Source organism: Scophthalmus maximus, chromosome 15 (genome assembly GCF_022379125.1).
Source record: "Scophthalmus maximus strain ysfricsl-2021 chromosome 15, ASM2237912v1, whole genome shotgun sequence".
Lineage (NCBI taxonomy): Eukaryota > Metazoa > Chordata > Actinopteri > Pleuronectiformes > Scophthalmidae > Scophthalmus > Scophthalmus maximus.
This window is the reverse complement of record NC_061529.1, coordinates 18,084,712-18,093,338: the sequence shown is the minus strand read 5'-3', so window position 1 is coordinate 18,093,338 and position 8,627 is coordinate 18,084,712. Positions and strand designations below refer to the sequence as shown.

At 42.2% G+C, this 8,627-nt stretch overlaps 1 long non-coding RNA gene across 1 annotated transcript; it reads left to right on the top strand.

The window, feature by feature from the left end:
* Nucleotides 1-4,293: 4,293 nt before the first annotated feature.
* LOC118286711 lies at nucleotides 4,294-6,778 on the top strand. Its single transcript, XR_007029792.1, has 2 exons — nucleotides 4,294-5,722; nucleotides 5,850-6,778. It is a non-coding gene; the product is annotated as an uncharacterized LOC118286711 (long non-coding RNA).
* Nucleotides 6,779-8,627: the final 1,849 nt, after the last annotated feature.

The following is an 8,627-nucleotide window of genomic DNA, read 5'->3' as shown; positions in this document are numbered from 1 at the left end:
TAATACTGTTGCAATGAAATAATGCAACAAAATAAAATTGGGGGTGGACCCACCAGGTTTGGGCCGCGAGAACTGTCCAAAAATGTCACGTCACTTGTAGGTGTTCGTACAGTTCGTTAAATATCATTAATATCAATCTCAAAATCAAACCGTGATAATCAATGTGGAATCATTAAAGATGCAGACATGTGCACAAATCAACCAGATGACAGATGGTGAAATTACATTTCCTCTGTGTGTACCTGACAAATTCTCCCTACACTGAATGTTTTCAAATTTAATCAGATCCTCAAGGACCCTCTGAGGTCTTGTGTTAACACAGTGAGTCTAAGCAATTAATTACAGTCTTTTCTCTCTTTGTTATAATCCTGCCTGAAAAGATGAGCTCAGTGTAGATCACATAAGAGGAGTGTAGAGTAAAAAAAGTTATTTGTGTTTTTGAGTCACAAAGGTTTGTTTAAAGATTTAAACTGGATTTATGGTTGGTTCTTGGCCTGGTATCACCAAATGGCATATGAATATTATGAAATGTAAGACAATGTCATTACCACTAGTAATGTTTAGCTAATCACATTTCATTTGAAACCACGTCATTTGCCTCGTGCGATTAAATCTAACCGTAACCAAAACACAATGAAAAGTCCGTCAAAAGGGCCATGATATACGTGGCGCATTCCCAGTAATGCATTACTTTAATGTGATGCGTGTAATCTAATAACTTTTCTGTGGTATAAGAATTTGAAATGAATTCCAGTGATTTGATGTGTTTGATAGAGTTGAAATTAATTTGGTTGGTGTGTGTTGGCTTAGCTGTGTTAGCTGGTGAGTTAAAACATAGTTGGTGTGAACGTGAAAAATTATTTGTGAATCCTGCCAACAGTGAGTCCCTCCGCTCCAACCCAAACTCACAGCTTAGTGTACAAAACGTTCAGCTACCAGCTTCTCATTTGTAACCAATGCTATCCATCATTTTCACCAGCTACAATGACACGCAGAAGGTCAGCAGCAGGTCATATCAACTGTCAGGAATAAACATGGATTCCAAAAAGGAGGTTAATGACAGACCAGAATAAAACTTGGCTGTTGTCATGTTTGCGTGTTCCCTGCAGCCGGTGTTTTCACTTAGCCAAAATCATTTGTGAGGGAAGAATCTCTGTTCACCTGTAAGTGTTAATTTATTTCCAACCCCTCAGGCCTATGTCTTCTCTTTAGTGCATTGCATCACGGCAGTTTTTAGGAGTCTGATCCTTGAACTTTTCTTCAAATCAGTTTACCTGACGTAGGCCTGAAATCATTTTGTTTCTTTGTGTTCAGCTGTTTTCTTAGCTGGCTTGCTATTGTGAGCTAATGCTAAGCCTAGTGGGGGATCATTTGGTTTTGTTTACAACATATACACATCAGCGCTGTTACTCTGACAGTGTTGCTTTGGCCTCCACTTTGTGCTGACACTTTCTCTTCTTTATCGTTCCCGTCAGCAGAGGACTTTTTCTGCCTCATTTGCACGACTCTAATCCATCACGCTCAATGCCGCGAGATTGGGTAAAGTAAACTTACAGATTTCTTTCCTGGCTTACGAACGCCTGCCTGGCAACCCTGCATCCATCCATTTCTGCAGCCCTCCCACGAACCACCTGCAGACCGTGTTTCACCACAGTTCAGTTCATCTAGCCTTGGGTGCTGCATTTATTTTACTTTTGTTACGACAACGCTGCACTGACTGACACGCTTTTGGGACACTGGGGGGGCTTCGTGACAGCTCTACATTTGACAGTGTACAGATTTGTTCGAGTTCATGTGAGATTTGGTAAGAGAATGGGGAGCGACAGATTTCTCCTCCCCAACTTTCTCTTCCTCAGTTATCGACTAGACAGTCAGCATCTGTCAGCTGCTGAAAAAGGGAGCAGAGTAAATTGGGGCCGGAATTTGTGGTTCCTCTCCGGTGACTCCTTTAGGTCACAAATCCCCAGGGCAGAAGGAGTGTTAGTTATAATCCGTGTGTGTGTGTGTGTTTGTGTGTGTGTGTGTGTTTGTGTGTGTGTGTGTGAGGTAGATGGAATAATGAAAACTTCCGTTTCCATTCCATGATGCCACCATAGACTCATCCCAAAGGACACATACACAGACACAGGATAAATCATCCACATGTGATACATACACGCAAACATATCCACGCTCACAGCCCACAGTTTCAGGCTATGAGCCCGTATTTTTAGGAGACTGTATCCCTACAGGGCCAAGAGCAACAATATGATGTATACTTCGTCGTCTTCGCCCAGTAGGCTGGGAAAAGGAGCAGATCCATCTGAGGCACAGGGTTAAACACCCCGTCATCCCCTCGCACATCATCCCACACCACTGACAAACCCCCTCGGCCCAATTCAGCGATCCATCAGCTCGTTAATAGTTGGTGGAAGACATGTACGTCTCCCCATTGGTTGTTCCTCATGACTCAACTGTAAGCTCCCCCTGGGAGTTTGTTGCATCATGAGTGAATCTGTCACGGATATGCTGCTGTGAGGCTTAAGAGTTGCAAAAAGGCATCATACAAAATCTGAGAATGTATATAATTCAGCAGTTTTGTAGTGTGATTTCTTCATCTTGTCATAGTGCTGATTCAGTCCCAAAGACTTTAAGTCTCCCCAGTTCTTTTATTAAAACTTTTCCGTCACAAGGGAGCAAGGTAACCTTGGGTGTATGTAACATGTATCTGTTACCTGAATAGAGTTAGTAAGTCCTTTTTTTAGCTGCAGGGCCACAATGCACTTAGTCTGACTCACCGGATGAAGACTTGGGGCGAATGCCTGCAATTGGCCGCATGAGTCATGCATCATTCTCCTCCCCTTCTGGCCTGTTACCATCTTCAAAATCCCCTTTGCTATGGGAAATAACGGAAACCTCCAAGCTGCAACCTACATGGAGAAAATGGCGAGTTTTGAGAAATATTTGGACTGTACAATCACACAGTAGACAAATACTGTGACTTCTACTGTGATCTTTTTTTGGGGATGCATTTTTTTTGCAGGGGAATTTATTGTTCCAATCAGAGTGCTTGCCTTCCCCAGACAAATGTTCCACCAAAATAAGTTCCTCCCTCTAGTGCTATTTTGCAGGGGGAACGATCACTGCATCCTGGGTTTAGTGCTGCCCAAGACAACTGTGATTGGTTTCAAAGAAATACAAAATACAGAGTGGGGGGTTTCTCCCCTGCAGCAGAATGACGATGGCTGCAGCCAGACCACTCTCCAGCACTGAGAAAGGACTGTGGGGATCAATCTTATTTATGTGTGACTAAAATGTAATGTAAGAGCATTTGGAGCAAAGTCATCCTCATTCAAAATATCAGATTCAGTGATATTCTTTTAAAATGTACGCTTACCTGTATTTACCAATATTTTCAGATTCGAAAATGTGTTCTAAATGACCACATCAGAGTGATGCATTTTTGCCCTGCTCGTGTGAGTTAAAACGTTTTATTAAATGACACTGGGGCAAGGTTTATTCCCTCGAAAAAAACAACATGAGAAATAGAAATTAAAACTTTATGACCTGGCATCAGACTTTTTGCATCTACAAAAAATGCGGCAAATAGTCAACCTCTCCATCGACCCTCTGACATTCACCTGACATCCTCCTATGCTTCCCATCATAATTACTACAGCCGCTTGGGAATTGTCACTTACATGTTGACATTTTGATTACGGGCTTTTGCGGAAACGAGCGATGTTGTTCCACACAATTACCCTTCACAATCAAACGTAACTATATGGATCATAATAAGCTGCTCGCACAAACAATCTATGTGGTAATTTTTTTTTTCTATGTGGATTTGATGCCAGATCTGCAATTCTAAACAACTGATCTGTGCACTGAGCTCCTCAGATAATTTGCAAATACCTTCATGTCCTCACCACTCAGTGTGAAGTCATGGAAAAACAAGCTGCATTCTTACACAGTGATTCATTCATGTACTTATTTGGCACTACAGATGCTGAATCAATGTCAGGAACTATTTACACATAATGTTCATTTATGTTCAGTCCAGGGACATGCTCAGGACGTTGCCTTGGTTGCCCGGGAAACTGCCCATTTGCCCTCCTTGACTCAAGTAGCCCCTCTGAGAAAAATATATAAAATTATATAATGTTTATAGCAATTGTGATAAGAATCTAAATTAAGATTTTAAAACAGTGCAATGGCTAAACAATTAGAGAAAACTAAGTAGAGCGCGAAGGAGGCATGATGTGACGGCAGCCTACTGCCGAACAAAAGCCAGGCCCTTTCTGGGGGGGGGGGGGGGGGTCACTGTCGCTGTGTGTGGTCTAGTCTAATGGGGAGCGGTGCTGGTTGTACAGTCTGATATGGCAGGGAGGAAGGGCCTGCAATATTGCTCCTTTGGATGGGTGAAAGTCATTCCCCATCAGAGATGACGGTTAACTCATCATTCCCCTCTCTCCCACCAAGGTGTTGAGGGCGATGCATTTCCTTTTCCACAATACACCAGCGAGGAGGGATGAGTTCATTGCCCTCCCCAAATCCTTGGTCTTCCCATTTCCATTCTGTGGCCATCGGTGGATTGAGAACTTGCCAGTTGTGGAAAGGGCCATAGTACAAATAATAATGAAACTTTATTAATATAGCACTTATCAAAACATAGTTACAGGGTGCTGCACAATATATGATAGAATAATGCACACATACATGATGAAATATTAAAGGTATGGCCTTCACTGATGAAGTATGTGGATGCAGTGAGGACAAAGAAGGTTCCAAACCCTGGAACAGCCTCATTTGACACCATAGAAGCAGCCCAGCAAGATCCACTCATCTTGCCTAAGCTACAGTTCTTCATGGCTATCTATAAATATATATATATATAAATATATACTACTTACTTTGCATTGGTGCAGTAAATCATGAGCTGTTGCGTGTCCCATGAATTGCGAGCCCAAGTAACGTGAATGCACTTGATCTCCGTGCACGTCGAGCTGCTTATTTTTAGTGGCGTGGTTCAAAGTCTCGTCGAACATTAAAACAAAAAAAGACTTGTTGACGCTGCATATTAGCTCGCTTCTGATGAAAGGCGCTAGTCCAAAAGGAGTTACATAGGCATTCTTGTCCTTTCCTGAAGTAAACATGCTATCTCGAGGACCTTCATTCCCATTCTGACAAAGTATCAGACTGACGCACCAGTCATGCCATTCCTTTGCAAAGACTTGGCGGAGTTGTTTAAGGTAATCAAATTAATAATGAATCAAAACAAGTTGAGCGTGTGTGGGCATTTGTCGCTGACCAGAAGATCTGGGTCAACCTGAAGGAAGCTGACATAGGCTTGGGTGCAGAGGCAGCCCTGAAGGTAATTTAGATGTATTACTTATTACTTACTTTCTATCAAATGATGCTCCATATCCAGGCAGGAGAGAATGCTGTGTTAGGCCATTCAGCTGTATTTACAACACATTACCCATCTGTCAGGACTTCCAGAGAAAGAAGAGGGTAGGAGAGCTCACTGCCCTAGAGTTTAGGAAGGACTGCGTGAAGGGTATGTCAAATATCCTAAAGAAAGTCCAGGACAAGAGCCCCCTGAAGTACCCCATTATGAGACAGGTGGCATGCCTCGACCCCACAGTCATGTACTCTGCCCCAGACTGGTGGCCGGGAAGAATGAGAAGTAAGGTGCAGAAGTTTCTGCAAGACCAGCAGTTGTCCGGAGGTGTCTCTGCTGGTATGAATAGTAAATAGAATAGTTATAATGTTGTTCTTGATTATCAGCCATGGAACAATTGGACATGAGCCTGTCTGCTAATATCATGATTAATCATCTAAATAATATTTCACACATTTCCTTTCAGCTGTTTTGTTAGAGGTGAAGTGATTATCCAACAGTTTGGGAACTTCCTGTCTGTCAAGGCTAAAGGCGAGCACTTCCTGTCCTTCCGGCCCATAGAAACCAGGCTTGATGTGTTTCTTCATGGCTTCCTCAGCCAACCCTACCCTGAGCTTTGGGGTTTCTGTCAGAATCTTCTACTCTCATCCCATGGGTAGGCAACGGTCGAGAGAGGCTTCTCCATTAACAAGGAGGTGGAGACTGTTAACCTTCAGGAGGACACTGTCATTGCCCAGAGACTGGTCTGTGACTATGTTGCAGTTTGTGGGGGGGTTGCCAATGTCCCTCTCACCAAGGTGCTGCTGACCTTGATGGGATCAGCAAGGTCAAAATACAGAGAACACCTTGACCTGGAGGAGAGGAAGAGCCAAAGCGCTGCACAAGGGCAGAAGAGGAAAGCTTTCAGAAGACCACATCACTGAGCTTAAAAAGAAAAAGCAAACTCTCCTGGAGGTATGTGGCTCTCTGGAGAAGGATGCAGACGTGTTTGCTGAGCAAGCTGAGGGTAAGTCCGGCACCTTGATGGCTCAGCTCATCACAAAGTCAAACGTCCTCAGGAAGAGATACAAAGATTAATTGAGTGAGCTGAAAAATATAGAGGCAGAACTGGAGATTAAGGCCACAGAACTGAGGTTCACCTGAGGCTCATCTGTGTTCAGTAGGTCCAATAGTTTTTTTTGTTAGATGTTTCCAGTTGCACTTGTGATTCTGTGAACCACAGAGCACACTACTGTTTGACTAAATGTACTATATTCTTTTGTATATTTTGTATTTTTGTATATTTTTTTGTATACTTGGTCGGAAACATGCAGTTAAACTGCACTTGTATATACAGCTATTGAACCAGAGACCACTGAGTATCACTTTATGTTCAATAAACAGACAAAAAGTAAATTTGAATGAGTCTCATTGAATGACACACATGCTATGCTTGGGTTGTAATACAGCGGGATCCCCCAACTATCGCCTATATTTATAGTGTTTTCGGTCTTAAATTTCATTCAAGGTGGCATTAAAAAGGTCTTAAAAAGTCTTAAATTTGACTTGCTGAAACCTGCAGATACCCTGTGAACAGTATGCACAACCCATATAACTCAGTCACTTCATATAAATATTCGCTGTTTACTGCATTTCAAAGTTTCCCACTTTTTCCCTCACAAATATTTCTGCAAGAGATTGGCAATATTTGTCATAATTTCCAATTTCTAATCTTAGTGTCCTGAAACAGTCAAACTGTTCAACAGTCAAACCTTTACCTGTTTGACTTTCAGCGTGATTCATCGGAGTGACGCTGAGGGGCTTGATAAATACAAGCCCAGATCTGTATAAATGTTAAAGGCATTATCCTCAGAAGCATTGTGTTATTTTGCTACTTAATTTACACTGTCAAAAGGAAACCTGAAGAAGAGGTGACAGGTCTAAATTAGCAGTGTTACTTGGTCGTCTCTTCAGCTGTTAGCCTTTCACTTTCTAGATTGCCCCAGTTTCCTCGCTTACAACCCTTCTTGACTGTCTACCTTCATACCATCACCACAGGGAATAACATTTGGTTTCTCTTCCCACCTACACCTTCCCATCTGTTGTCACCTGCCCTAAGAGTCAACAGATTTGTGAACTAGTTGAGAGAAAGTGGCAGAAGCCCCAGCTCGTCAGCTGTCCTCTCTCTCTCACTTCTCTCAGTTTCTTCTATTGTTCTCTCCTGCTATCAATCTTTTGGTTGGTGTGTGTGTGTGTGTGTGTGTGTGTGTGTGTGTGTGTGTGTGTGTGTGTGTGTGTTGCTGCAGGTTAGAGGAGGAAAGACAGTCCACAAAGTCTGAAGTTTGTGGAATAATACCAGCTTGAAGGCTTATTAGAGGCTGAAACGCCGCACAGCAATCGATGGTACCGTTTTACTACTCTGCAAAAGTTTCACATGGCATTAATTTCTCTTCCATCACAACAGCTGCAAAGCAAGTAAGTAAAGGGGTAGAAATATGGGGTTGAGGTGACAATTTCCTGGAATGTGCAGAGGCGTTATTAGAGAGAGACAAACCACTTAAACAATCCTGAATAGGAAAGTGTGTTACGCCAAAGATGGTGCTTGTTTGACACATCTACCCAATACGGCAATTGCCTGCCTTATAACAGCCCAACGGGAAACATATCAAACTAATCGTGTGACACAAGTATAAGCTGTGGAAAACTATAAATGGACGCCAGGGGCCCTGTACTATGAAGTAGGATTTGTGGTAATTACAGGTCTAACTCTGGGTTTTCAGTCCAACAAAGCTGTTACAACACTTAAACCTGCTCCGGGTGAGGTTAAATTCATGATAACATCGTAATCTGTCAACCGCCCAACTACTGACCATTCAGATCAATGAAAAACCAGAGTCATCAGTCTACAGGATCCTGACAGACACAAAAGAGTTTATAGTAAAGTGACAAATATGTCTATTGAACAAATATTCTTTGATTCCTGACAGTATTGATGCTTATACTCTTTCATTTTATCACTGCAGTTCAGAACCACATGAACAGACTGTGTGACTATAAATCGAAATAAGAACTAAAGCCTCTCATGTCTTTTATTAGAAAAATTATACACACACTGTCCAATTTATCCCGTGATAATGAATTAACAATTCAGACTGACCTAATCAGAAGAGTAATCTCTGCTTTGGCAGCCAAAACAGTCTAACACTACTTTAGTAGTGTATGATAAATTGCCTCGATCAATTCCTGACTCCAGTTAGCTTTTGTT